This window comes from Cupressus sempervirens, chromosome 7 (genome assembly GCF_028749045.1).
Source record: "Cupressus sempervirens isolate cs-2001-9-10 chromosome 7, ASM2874904v1, whole genome shotgun sequence".
Taxonomy (NCBI): domain Eukaryota; kingdom Viridiplantae; phylum Streptophyta; class Pinopsida; order Cupressales; family Cupressaceae; genus Cupressus; species Cupressus sempervirens.
Genome location: NC_143124.1, coordinates 54,729,155 through 54,743,939, shown reverse-complemented (window position 1 = coordinate 54,743,939; position 14,785 = coordinate 54,729,155).

Below are 14,785 nucleotides of genomic sequence, written 5' to 3'. Positions count from 1 at the left end.
GCTCTAGGTGGTTGGGTAAACCCTAGCCCCAAGCTTTTCCCATATTTTTAAGTGCTCAAACATTCTTGGGCATGCTGAACTAAAATGTCCCTAAGAGTCACTAAATGCCATAGGGTAGCAATTTTTGACGAGGCATATCTCAGATCTTGTGTGAGGTATGGGTACAATTCTGGCTACTCTAGGACCATGTTGTAGACACCTACAATAATCTCTCTCATTTTTTGGAGATCTTGCTGCATTTTTATTTTTTGATGCCATCTCAGGTCATTTTGAAACTTGTAGTGTTCACCAGTACAAAGTTGCCCATTGCCAAATCTCCCTTACCATTTGTCATGGGATTAAACAGTCTATTATGTTAGCTCTGATTGGCTTGGTAAACCCTAGCCCCAAGCTTATTCCATCTCATTGAGCACTTAAATATTCTCAAGAACATAGAATTGAAATATCCGTAAGAGTCACTAAATGACATAGGGTAGCAATCTTTTATAGGGCATATTTTGGAGCTCATGCGAGGTATGGATGCAATTTTAGGTTCTATAGGACTGTGTTACAGAGACCTACAATAATCTCTCTCACTTTTTGGAGATCTTACTCTATTTTAATTTTGAAATGCCATCTCGGGTGATGCTAAAACTTATAGTGTTGGCCAGTACAAAGTTGCCAACTACCAAATCTCTCTCACCATTTGTTGTGGAATCAAACTACTTATTTTGTTAGCTCTATGTGGCTAGGTAAACCCTCACCCCAAGATTATACTATCTTGTTGAGTGCTCAAACATTCTAGGGTATGCCAAATCAAAACATCCCTAAGAGTCATTAAATGCCATAGGGTAGCAATCTTTGATGGGGCATATCTCATAGCTTGTGTGAGGTATGGATGCAATTCTAGGTGTTATAGGGCCATGTTGCAGAGACCTAAAATAATCTCTCTCTCTCTCTCTCTCTCTCTCTCTCTCTCTCTCTCTCTCTCTCTGGAGATTTTACTCCATTTTTATTTTGCAACGCCATCTTGGGTGATGCTAAAACTATCTTGTTGAGTGCTCAAACATTCTAGGGTATGCCAAATCAAAACATCCCTAAGAGTCATTAAATGCCATAGGGTAGCAATCTTTGATGGGGCATATCTCATAGCTTGTGTGAGGTATGGATGCAATTCTAGGTGTTATAGGGCCATGTTGCAGAGACCTAAAATAAACTCTCTCTCTCTCTCTCTCTCTCTCTCTCTCTCTCTCTCTCTCTCTCTAGAGATCTTACTCCATTTTTATTTTGCAACGCCATCTTGGGTGATGCTAAAACTTGTAGTGTTGGCCAATACAAAGTTGGAAACTACCAAATCTCCCTCACTGTTCATCATGGGATCAAACTATCTATTCTATTATGTTTGAGTGGCCAGGTAAACCCTAGCTCCAAGCTCATCCCATCCTGTTGAGCACTCAAACATTCTTGGGCATGCCAAATTGAAATGTCCCTAAGAGTCACTGAATTCTATAGAGTAGCAATATTTTATGGGACATATCTTAGAGCTGATGTGAGGTATGGATGCAACTCTAGCTACTGTAGGACTATGTTTAGAGACCTACAATAACCTCTCTCACTTTTTGGAGATCTTACTCCATTTTGATTTTGTGATGCTATCTCAAGTGATGTTGAAACTTATAGTGTTGGCTAGTACAATGTTGCCAACTACCAAATCTCCCTCACCATTCATTGTGGGATCAAACTATCTATTTTTTAGCTCAAGGTGGCTAGGTAAACCTTAGCCCTAAGCTTTTTCCATCCCATTGAGTGCTTGAACATTCTCAAGCATGTTGAACCAAAATTTTCCTAAGAGTCACTAAATGCCATAGGGCAACGATCTTTGATGGGGTATATCTTAGAGCTCGTGCAAAGTATAGATGTGATTCTAGGTGCTATAAGACTATTTTGTAGAGACCTACAATAACCTCTCTCATTTTTTGGAGATCTTACTCCATTTTGATTTTGTGGCACCATCTCAGGTGATGCTAAAACTTGTAGTGTTGACAAGTACAAAGTTGTAAACTACAAAATCTCCATCACCATTCATCATGGGATTGAACTATCTATTCTATTACCTTTGGGTGGCTAGGTAAACCCTAGCCCCAAGTTCATCCCATCTTGTTCAGCACTCAAATGTATTTGGGTATGCCAAACTGAAATGTACCTAAGAGTTACTAAATGTCATAAGGCAGCGATCTTTGACGGGGCATATCTTGGAGCTTATGCAAGGTATGGATGCAATTTTGGCTGCTATAGGACCATGTTGTAGAGACTTACAATAACTACATTCTCTTTTTGGAGATCTTGCTCTATTTTGATTTTTTGATACGATCTCGGGTGAAACTAAAACTTGTAGTGTTGGCCAATCCAAAGTTCCCAACTACCAAATCTCTTTTACTATTCATCATGAGATTGAATTGTCTATTTTGTTAGCTCTGGGTGGCTGAGTAAACCCTAGCCCCAAGATTTTCCTATCCCATTGAGCACTCAAACATTCTCAGGCATGCCAAACTAAAATGTCCTTAAGACTCACTAAATGTCATAGGGCAGTGATCTTTGATGGGGCATATCTTGGAGCTTGTGCAAGGTATGGATGTGATTCTAAGTGTTATGGGACTATGTTATGGAGATCTACAATAAGTTTTTTCACTTTTTGGAGATCTTACTTCATTTTGATTTTGCGATTCCATCTCGAGTGATGTTGAAACTTGTAGTGTTGGCCAATACAAAGTTTCCAATTGCCAAATCTCTCTCACCATTCGTCATGAGATTGAACTGTCTATTCTATTAGCTCTAGGTGGTTGAGTAAACACTAGCCCCAAGATCATCCCATCTTGTTTAGTGCTCAAACATTATTGGGCACACTAAACCAAAATTTCCCTAAGAGACACTAAATGCCATAGGGCAGCGATCTTTGACGAGGCAGATCTTTGAGCTTGTGTGAGGTATGGATGTGATTCTGGGTGGTATAGGACTGTGTTACAGAGATCTATAATAACTTGTCTCGCTTTTTGGAGATCTTATTTCATTTTAATTTTGCAATGCCATCTAGGGTGATGCTGAAACTTTTAGTGTTAGCTAGTACGAAATTGCCAATTGCCAAATATCTCTCACCTTTTGTCATGGGATCAAACTATCTATTCCATTAGCTCTAGCTTGTTGGGTCAATACTAGCCCCAATATCCTCCCATCCTATTGAGCACTTGAACATTCTTAGGAATGTCAAACTAAATCATCCCTAAGAGTCACTAAATGACATAGGGCAATGATCTTTTATTATGGCAACTAGATATTTCATCTCATCCAATGATGGAGACTCGTGATAAAAGGTAAAGGGGTGATCATACACATCATTTGAATGTGTTATTTTTTTATGGTAATAAGTTTATCCTTTTTTACAAGGTCAAGGAACTTGAGGTCACCTATAAACCCAAGTTTCCTTAGTCCTAACAATTTTTCTTTTTTTGTTGTTTTTGTTAATAAGTTAATAAGTGTTTTGAGTCATTACACCTTATATAACTGCATGTTATCAATGAATGAATTTAGTGGAAGATTTTAAGGATCCTCTTGGTTGTCTTAATAGTCATTTCATGGGTTTGAAACATAATCACTTCCCTTTGTGAAGAGTTGTTCAAAAAATAACAAATTACATGTTGTTGCAAAGAAAATACAGTCATGGGATGTTGAAAAATTGTTTTCACTCATAGGATGTTGAAGAATCTATTATAAGGATGGAATAGATGATAGACTGAAGTTTGTGAGATAGTTATTAGGTGTTAATTGAAGTGTCTAAGATGTTAGTTTGAAGCAAGAAGTTGATTATGATCTATTTCTCAAATTTTCTCATTTTTCCCGTATTGCTTCCCAAGTCTTGAATAGGGAAAGTGATCAAGTAGTTTTTTGAAGTTAGGTAGAAGTTTGTTCAATGTTGTAACCAAGTTGGAAAGAGTCTTTGAAGACACTTACAAAGGTGGGAAAGGTAGTTTACCTTAAAAGTATTCTTGCTAGGAATCTACTAGCTTTTGGTGTGAACACTCTGCATCATTTTGGATATAATTTACATTAAAATGAAATACATAAAATGTACTTAAAATGTAAACAATAAAAATAAGATATATATTATGATAACCAATAATGTCATACATGAAGAAACATATAATATATTATGATAACCAATAATGTCATACATGAATGAACATATAATATATTATGATAACCAATGTCATGCATGAACAAATATATAATATATTATGATAACCAATAATGTCATACATGAACAAACATATAATATAAAATGATAGCCAATAATGTCATACATTAACACACAAATAATATATTATGATAACCAACAATGTCATACATGAACAAACATATCATATATTAACCAATAATGTCATAAGTCTAATAATGTCATGCATCAAATATATTTCATACATCAAATATAAAATGTCATATACACATCAAATGAATATCGAATATGTTCACTGACATAAAATCCAACATTTATGTCCACTAATGCCTATGCATGTGCATCTATCAACTATATCTGGAAGGAAACAAATCCGTAGAGGTCTTTGGTTGTTATGTGGAGGGAGATGATGGGGATGATGAGGTCTTCAACACACGCTCACTCGTCCTCTTGTTTAGGCTCTTCTCTAACTCGAGATGATAAAAAAAAAGTAGATATGAATCAATAATTACTATACATTGAAATAAAATATATGTACACACAAAATTAATTATTTTTTTACCACCATCAAATAGTCACTTTGTACATCCACCTCAAAGGCTCATAGGTGATCCGGTGTAACAAGGCCCTACAACAATTCAATCAATATAATCACTTATAAATAACATTCAAATTTTTTATACTAACTATTATAAAAAACAACTAAAACCAAGAAAATTCTTTCATACCTTAGTCAATGGCTTTGAACTAGCCATCGCTGCATCAACTCCATGATCGGTGGACTAGTGAAGATGAGGAAGAGTCTCAAATGTCAATAGCTACATGTCATATAATACAATTTTCATGTTACATAAAACATGAAACAAATATAATCAAATGAATTAAATTAACATCAAACAAATTTACCTCTACGAAGTTCATATCATGCCTAGGCTTGGAGTCCCTTGTGAATGTTGATGGTCCAATAGAGAACTGATGCACATGCATAATAAAAAATTTCAAACCTTCATATGATTACTTAATAAATATATGTATTAATTTAAATGATTAAATTGATACATACCTCTCGACTCATTGACAGGATGAAAAATGGGGCTAGGTGATCTATACTAAGGCTAGCAACACTTTTACCCTAAATTTTGAACAATTTAAATACATACTAATTAATTAGTCATTTACTATACATATGAAATATGATCAAATTAATTTATTATAATTGAAATTTAATTGTGTGTTAATGCCAAATGTCTGACTCAAGAACTGATCAGTGACTAGCCCATCATCCATACTATCTCCAACATGACTGCCAAATGTGCATAAGGATCCACATGATGTGCACATGTGACTATAATGCACAGAAGGCTCCTCCTCACCTAATAGACTCATGTAATGAATTAGGCTCTGTGTCAAAGCATTAATAGTCCCTAGGGTGCTAGTCTCTACATGTTCCTTCACAACTAAAGGAATAATCACATGCTCACCCTATGGCTTAACAACAGGTGCCCTAACTACATTAGGGTCACAATGTACCCTTGGCCTCTCAAATGATGAACCATCTCCTCTACCTTGAGATTCCAATATATCAAAATAATTAGCACTAATACATTAGACCTCAATTTGCGATGTTAATTTGAAACGGAAAGAAAAGGTAATGTGTTTTTGTCTTTTTTTTTCAATTTTAGCTCGATTTCGTCGCAATTGTGATGACAAGCATCGCAATTGCAACACCAGCGGGATATAAGAGAAAAAAAAAAGTGAAAAACCCTCATTTGCATGAAATCACACGACACAGGGTTCTTGTGAAAGGAAAGGCGCGCGCGGGGGAGATCACTTTGGCAGCATTGAGAGGGTCGGGGCATTGAAAATTCATGCATATACATGGAAAATGTAAGTAGCATTGAAAATGGAAACCTCACAAGTATACTGCAGTTGCAAAGAGTATTCTCATTTGTAGAGAATCTAATTGCACAGTGATTAATAGCTTCTTCTTGCCATAAGAAAACATGTTTAAACTAATTCATTATGCACTGGAATGGCTCACATTTACTAAAAAAATTTGGGTATAGAGGATTTTGCTTTTAACATTTGGCAACATCTGTAAATTATAGACAAATAAGGTTATTTTTGGGAAAAATAAGGATGTATGTAGTAATAAATGTGCAATCTGATGTTATAAATGTATCAAATAATTTTTTAGTTTTTTCCTACATTCATGTTTACAATATACGGTGAATCTTGGATTATTGCTTCTACAATTTCATGTAAGCATGACACGAGGCAGAATTAATATACGACTGTTGGAGACAACATAATCTTCCACTCATGCAATTTTGTAGCTAACAATATTGCTAAGAAAAGAACTCAATAGATTACAAGATCAATTAGCTCACAAAGAGAAAAGATCTGAAGCATGCTGCACTTTCTTCTTATATTTCAACAAATATAAACACATAAAACTTATATGTCCTTGGAAAAATATCACGTGTTCCTTTAAGTCAAAAGGCCAAAGTGTTGTGTCTAAACCTATTGTCCATAGCTACTAATTACGAAAGTAACGAAAACAAGAATAAGTTAAGTCACAATTAACTACTTATCCAAACCTATTGGGAGAGTTTGGGAGCCTCAAAAAGCAGACGAGAAAAAAGGCTTGGTTACAAAGACCATTGGTTTTAATGTCCCAAAATATTCGAAACCCATAAAATCTATATCAAGGGGAGATATAAGTGTATCTCATGTTGAGATTACAAATGTTGTTAATAGAAAGTTCAAACATCTAACCAACCCAAAAGCAACATGTACTAAATCTAATAATATTCAAATTTGCTCCTACTGTGTACATCAAAGTCATCTTCAAGCTCTATAAGGCATATGAAGTTTGGTTGGATAAACCATTCGTAGTGGAGATCCAAGGTTGATTTACCACCTAGATCTTGCGAGAGTTCAATCTACTTTGGATGGTGAAAAATGTGCCTACTACAATGGTGATGATGTTACTCAATATTCTTCTAATGCCGGTAGATCTCATTTAGCCTACATTAACTAGAGTTAATATTGATACTTATAAGATGTCACTGACAACATTTGATACACATTCAATTGTTACAATATGATGATGTTGGTTCTTGTTAATTTACTCCAATTATTTAAGGCTATTTAGATAACTTGTGTGGCAAATTTAACTGGAGACATGTCCCTCCATAACATACTAATTGTACCCAATTTGTGATTTTTGATATTTTCTTCACTGATAATACAAAGTTACTCTAGAATCATGCTAGCTACTCATACTAGATAATGATGTTTGGTCATTTTTTCAAATTGCAGCAATGGGCAAAACTAGTCCCTGATTGAGATTTATCAAAATAACAAGCTCATTATGAAAAGTTGAGATCTGTCAGAACCAGTCTCATATCAAGTTTGAGACTTTTCAATGTCACGAGCTTATTATCAAAATTTGGATCAAGTTTGAGACTTTTCAATGTCACGAGCTTATTATCAAAATTTGCAACATGCAAAAACAATAAGATCAATATCTAAGTTTGAACCCTATCAAGACAACTAAATTAGTCGATGCAAGTTTAAGCTGCCATACTAATAGACCTATTAGCCTTCAAATCAGCAAGCAAATGTTTCCACCAAAATACCAGGCCACCAAAATACCAAGCCAAGAGAAGTTTAAGTAATTCAAAAATACTTCTTAATGTCATTATAGCTGATGTTAATGTGTCAATAACCAAGGTTAGCTCATATACAAGCCTTGTAAACAATTTTTCAATTATTAATGAATATAGTAGTTAAACCATCCTGCTGCCTAAAAATGTAATCACTTTTTCTATTAGGAATGATTTTGACATTTGATCAAATCTATTTTTACTATTCCCCTATTGGTCCTAGCATAAAGTGTGATATAGCTTCACTGATGGTATTTCTTATATGAAATGAGGATCATGTCTGGAAAAATAGAAGCCCTTACAAAACAAGAAAGAGAAAATTTAATGACATACGAAAAGCTAAAACTCACTCATATCTTTTCTTGAAATGAGTAATTGACATTGTTTCTAGGTATGTATCAGCCACCAAACCTGCTCACATGGCTCGAAAGCCTGTGTAAGGCATAGGAAGAAATATTCCAGAGATCTCCACAAGATCACCTAGCCCAACCTAGTCAAAATAAAATCTAGTTATGGAAAAATTATATATATGTTATCAACTTGACTTTTCTATTAAAGGCTCTCATGCTGAATTGAAAGCCAGGTAAAGAAAAAGATATTATACACTATTTTTTTGGTACCTTGTGCAGCACAACAAACTTGTTCTTACTATAAGAAAAATTTCTTTTCTTTTGTTTCATTGCAGATCTTCTACTTGCACAGAGGTCTCTCCCCATCATTGGACACACTTGATAACATTCGAGCTTTGGATCGCATACAGGAAGTGCATCTATACACATAAGTATAAAATTCTTCTTTTCCCGCAACACATATGACAACAATTTTAAGTGCTTGCAAGGTATATACTTATGAATAAATATTACATCCTGATTTAAATGTATGAAAACAATTTTCATTCCTTTTAAGCTTCATTCATCTTGAGGTGCAATTCACAAGCTCAAGAATAGTGGCTTTTGTTCTTCAGGATACCTTTAGGGGAAGAGTATGTGAATGCCCCCTCGTGTTTGGAGTCCAGTTTAGAGGAGATGGCTATTTACAATGCTAAGGTTTGTTGAATCTAATTCTGAATAACATTGCTTGCTATTGTTGAATCTAATCTAATGTATATTTTAACTAGACTTGTAGCTTATATGTTTTAAAAATTTTGTTAGGCCTTGTAGTTTGTATAATTTGATTGATGGAGAGCTTCTACAGCTAACCAAGAAGGTCGTTGCACGAGTAATAGCCGCGCACTCGGGTATGAAAATTTATTTTTTTAATTCTAATGTATATTTTAACTAGACTTTTAGCTTATATGTTTTGAAATTGCTTTTAGTGGCTTAATGTTGTAAGGTCTCTTGAAATAAGACCTTTAGGTGGTTGGTCAAAGTTTTACAAATAAGCTTAGGAATAAAGTCAAAGAAAGTATTTTTAAAATATTAAAGTATTTAGCTAGGTCTAAGAAGATTTGTGTACTTTCAACAGTTTTGCTTAGTTTTTGAAAGTTGCAGTAGACCGAAGTTTTCATAGCCCGATTTTTGCTTCCTACAAAGAACGATCATGTGAGATAATATAAGTTAAGAACAAAATAGGGAGACAATCGCTAGATTGTGGTCTAACTTGAAAAGAAAAGGTGATGGAAAATGTTATTGTCCTTGCAATATTTGTAAGGGCTTAAACAATAGAAGACTGCTAATCAAAACAGTCAAGAGACATTGTAGGGAGAATGGTCACATTGAAGGGGGGCATGACTATCATCCACTGGTAAGTCGTTCATTATATCATTTTAACAATTTATATACATATGAAATCACTTGATGATGAGTTGATGATCATGGTTTATTTATGTTAATCAATTTTATATAGGTTGATCTTCCCAGGGAAGTACATGATATGAACCACAACAATCCGAAGAATATGGTTTTCGAAGTGGAGGAACATGGAGGTGCAAATATCCAAGGTGAAGATAATGATCCCATGGAAGATGACGATCATGCACCAGAAAACACAATTGAAGAGGATGGTATAAATACAATGATCCATGACACATCTAGTCCAAGCGTATCTGATCATGATGATGATGATAGCCTCGATGTACCTCTACTTTAGAAGGCATACGAGCCCCTATACAAAGACTCCCAAACAACTCTTCTCTCTGTTGTATTTTTGTTGTTGAACTTGAAGGTTATGAATGGTTTATCCAACATAACAATGTCACGTATGTTAAGGTATGTCATATATGTCTTTATAGTTAACAAAGGGTGAATAATGTACCACTAATATTGTTTATATTAACAACTTATATTTTTTTTTGTAGATTGATAGGCGAGTTTCTGTTACCATCATCAAATATTCTACCTTGCTCATATCGAGAATTAACTATTGTTATGAAAGATATTGGAATGGATTATAAAGCAATACATGCTTGTCCCAATTATCATATTATATATTATAAAGAACATGAATTTGCAACACAATGCCCTGTATGTCATACGAGTAGATATCGAACATATCGACTAACAAAAAAGGTGCCTCAAAAGGTTCTTCGTTACATACCCATTACTCCACGGATGCGACAATTATTCAGGTGTAGTAGCTTGGCTCAATTTATGGATTATCATGCACGCAATAGAAGTCGAGATGACATTATTCAAATCCCTACGGATGGTTTGGCATTTATGCACATAGAGGAAAAGTGGCAACACTTCAAAGAAGAACCTCGTAATCTCAGGCTTTCATTGGCAGCGGATGGTGTCAATCCATTTAGAGAGATGAGATATGTTTACTCGGTGTGGCCTATTTTTGTTATCAACAATAACATTCCTCCGTGGATGTCAATAAAGAGGGAGCACATTATGTTGGCAATGATTGTTCCAAGTATCTTATCATTTGATAGTTATTAATTTACATGTACTTACAAATCTTGCAGTAGAACGGTCACAATAACTATGTAATGTTATTGTTCATTCAAGTAGGTAAATATCAAGTAAAAGATATGAATGTATATATTGAGCCTCTTATCGATGAGTTGGTGGAGTTATGGAACGATGTCACTATGTATGATGTGTCTAGACCAATATGACAATGACAATTTCAATTCCATGCAATACTTGCATGGACAATACATGATGCCCCAGGGCTAACACATTTTTGCGGTATGTTATAGTGAATTCAAGTTGCCCACAATAATTCTAATTATAAAAATCAACATATTTAATAATCCAATTACATCATTATCTTGTAGGTCTTCAAACAAAGGGAAAATTTGCATGTCTAGTTTGTGGTCCAAAGATGAAATCTCGTCATTCAAAAAGTTTAGGAAAGTAGGTGTTTGATGAGTGTAGACACTTCCTCCACAGGAATCATAAGTATCGAAGTACGAAAAAACATCTTTTCAATGGGAAAGAAGAGACTACATCAAAGCCACGAAGAATGACACCTTGCCTATGGAAGTTGGAATATAATAGAATTAATTGTCAAGGTAATGTCATTCCACCTAATGGTTTATGTTTATAATTTATATATTTCTATTGTGATTTTTGTTGACTAATTGTGTAACTGATGATCATGAAGGTCGTCAAGGCAATACTGACAACCTTCCAAAGGGACTAAAAAACTATCCTAGACAATTTAGTAGGTTGCCCTACTACGAGCACTTACAAATTGTGCATTTGTTTGATACTATGCATATTGGAAAGAATATAACAGAGACATTGTGGAAAATATTGGATGGAAGGCGTGACAAAGAAAAAATTTTCAAAATTTGTAATGACATACATGAATCCAATCATGCATTGAAAAATTTCATTGACTCAAATAGCAACAGAGATCAGATTAATATAAGTGCCCTTCCATGGTTATTAACGGAGCAGCAAAGTGATGCCATAAAAGAAGTCATACGAAAAATTCGATTTCCCACAGGATTTGCTGCAAACATAAACAATCTCATATCAAAAAAAAGTGAATTTGGGCCAGGGCTCAAAACGCATGATTGGCATACTTTCGTCAAGGTAAGTTATGTTCTTTTATATTTACAATATATTCATAAACTACGTGAATTTTTCATTATTTTATGTTAGAAAACAATGAAATGATTGGTTTATAATTACTGTAGTACGTGCTTCCTCTATCTCTCCCAGAGCACTTCAACAATAACATCAAACAAGTGATATACGATCTTGGAAAATATATGAGGTAAGCAGTAATATCTGTTCAATTTGTTGTATATATTTATTATATTCATGATTTTTTTTTCTTGCTATGTAATCTATTGTATATTATTTTGTAAAGTCTCATATCTATATATTTTTTGTGACTTGAATCTCTTAATGTAGGTGGTTTTCATCTAAAGAAATCCATAAAGAAGATATAAACTATTGAAAGAGAAGAATTCCTCATTTACTGTGTGAAATGCAAAAGTGTCTACCTCCAACTTTTTTCAATGCACAGAAACACTACCTAATACACCTAGTTGAGGAGATTGAATTGTGTGGACCTATACACACTAGGTCAATGTGAATGGTTGAGAGGCATTTGAAATCTTTGAAGGCTTTGGTTCGACAAAGAGCACACCCTAAGGGTTCTATGGTAGAGGGATATATGGTATACTAGACTATGGTGTACATTACTGAATATCTTCCTAAGTTTGCATCAAATATCCATGTAGATCGCATTTGGGATCTCGAGCCTTTTAAAAAATTAGAAGGGGAGTGCTTGATGGGGAAAGGTACATTGAGGAAAGTGAGAGGTAATAAATTATAAGATGTTATTGTAATAAATTATTTCTTAACCTTCAAAATAAATCAGTTGTAAGTTGTCTATTTTTTTTTTGTACAGGTGCTCGAGAGTGGGATGCAGTACATTATTGCAAACAATCTTGATTGGATGATAGTATGGATTGAACGATGTCAGCATTCTTGTCGCACATTAACATGGGAAGGTGTATCTTCATTGGTTAAAGAAGCTCATCTTAATGGAGATTCCAATGTTACACAAAGGGAAATAGATTTAGCATGTGGTTCAAGATATTTCCAGGTATGTACAAATTTATTAATCACCTGTATGTTTATGAACTCACAATTCAATAATTTTGATATGTTTCACATATTATTGCAGGTTAAACACCACATGGCTATGTTCTGTAATGGTCAGAAATTTTGCATCAAAGTGTTGGATGACACGAAGAAAACTTGTGATTCAGGAATAACTGCAGTCTTTCAAGTGACTAATATTTCATCTAGAAACAACTTACATCCTCAAGAGTCTGAAAATCGATACTATGGCATTTTGGATGAGATAATTGAGTGTGACTTTAGTTCCTTCAAATTAGTACTCTTCGTTGTCAAATGGTATAGGCTATGAATTAATCCAAATGATCCTGATAGAACTGTTATTGAACATGATAATGGATTTACAATGGTTAATACAAGGTCGTTTGAGCCAATTGGGGATGAGCCTTATGTTCTTCCAAGCCAATGTGAGCAAGTATTTTACTCAGAGGTTCCACATAAACTGGGTTGGTCATTTTTTGTTAGACATGAACCGAGAGGAAGGCCAATAAAGTATAATGCGATGGAAGAAGAAGATACCAAAGAAGTAGAAGATGATGTAGATGGTGATCACGATTGACAGTTTTTGGATGGTGTTCCTGACACAAATTTTCATGAAGAAGAAGAAGATGATGATGACGATGATGCTGCTACTGATGACGATGATGAAGATGATGTTGATGTTGATGATGATGTTGATGATGACGACGACGACAACGATGATGGCAAGGATGATGATGATGACGACGATGATGATGATGAGGAAGATGATGATGATGATGATGATGATGATGATGACGATGAGGATGATGATGATGGAATTTAGAGGTATGCCATCAATCCTTAATCTATTTAATATTCATTTCTTGATAGAAATATATTTGTCTTATATATATGGTTACATAGTTTATTCATTATCTATTTAAAAGCTACAAGTTTCAACTACAAATAGAATACTGCTAATCTAAATTAACTATTAATCTAAATTAATTAAATAAAACTATTTAAAACACATATTGATGCATGAATTTATTGAGCCTTATTTTCTTTCAGGTCAGAAGCATTTGTAAGTGTTTAGTTTAGAAAAGGGAATTCATTAAATATCTATAAAAGGGAGTTGTACCTAGAATAAAATTCATAGGGAAAACATAATATAAGTGCTTACCCAATTTGTTGGTTAATAATTCAAGTATCTCTAACATTTCATTTTAGAATAGGAATAACATTGTATCAGTATGTTGATTTATAGACTAAAACTAGAAAACTTATTTCAGTACATGTATTTGGATCTATGGGATTTACACGGTAAGTAAAAAGAAACCAGTAATCCATTTTAAAATTATTATAATGGGTTTTGGAAGAAATTACAGTTATCTTAATTAATATAAAATATCTAACTGAATTTCAAAATGTTATGCAAGTGGCTTTAGTCTAGGTGTTTCCTCCACCTCCACACGCATCAAACAACTTCAAATAGCATGCCCCCAAGGTGACTAAGCCCTCAACTCATCAGCTGATACAAAAACCCAGTTTTAGCCCTTCACTAGGCCTACTTCCCTAGTAGGCTTATAATGTGAGCCTGATTTAAGTGTTTTATTGTGTACCTTTTAATGTTTTTTATTTTTATGTGATGCTAATGATGGATGTGATTATGATTATGATGTGATTATGCTCACGATAATTGAATTACATTTGCAGGAAATTGAACCCCTTTCAGGAGCATCCCGCACAGTCTCATGGATCAACAGGTATAAGTCAATACTCCTTATAGACAGTCTATTTAATACACTTATCAATAGTAAGATTGATGTCTTCTAATATCTCTCCCATTTGCAGGTACCAATGAATAGGTATTTGTCAGAAGTGTCTTCCTCGAGTGA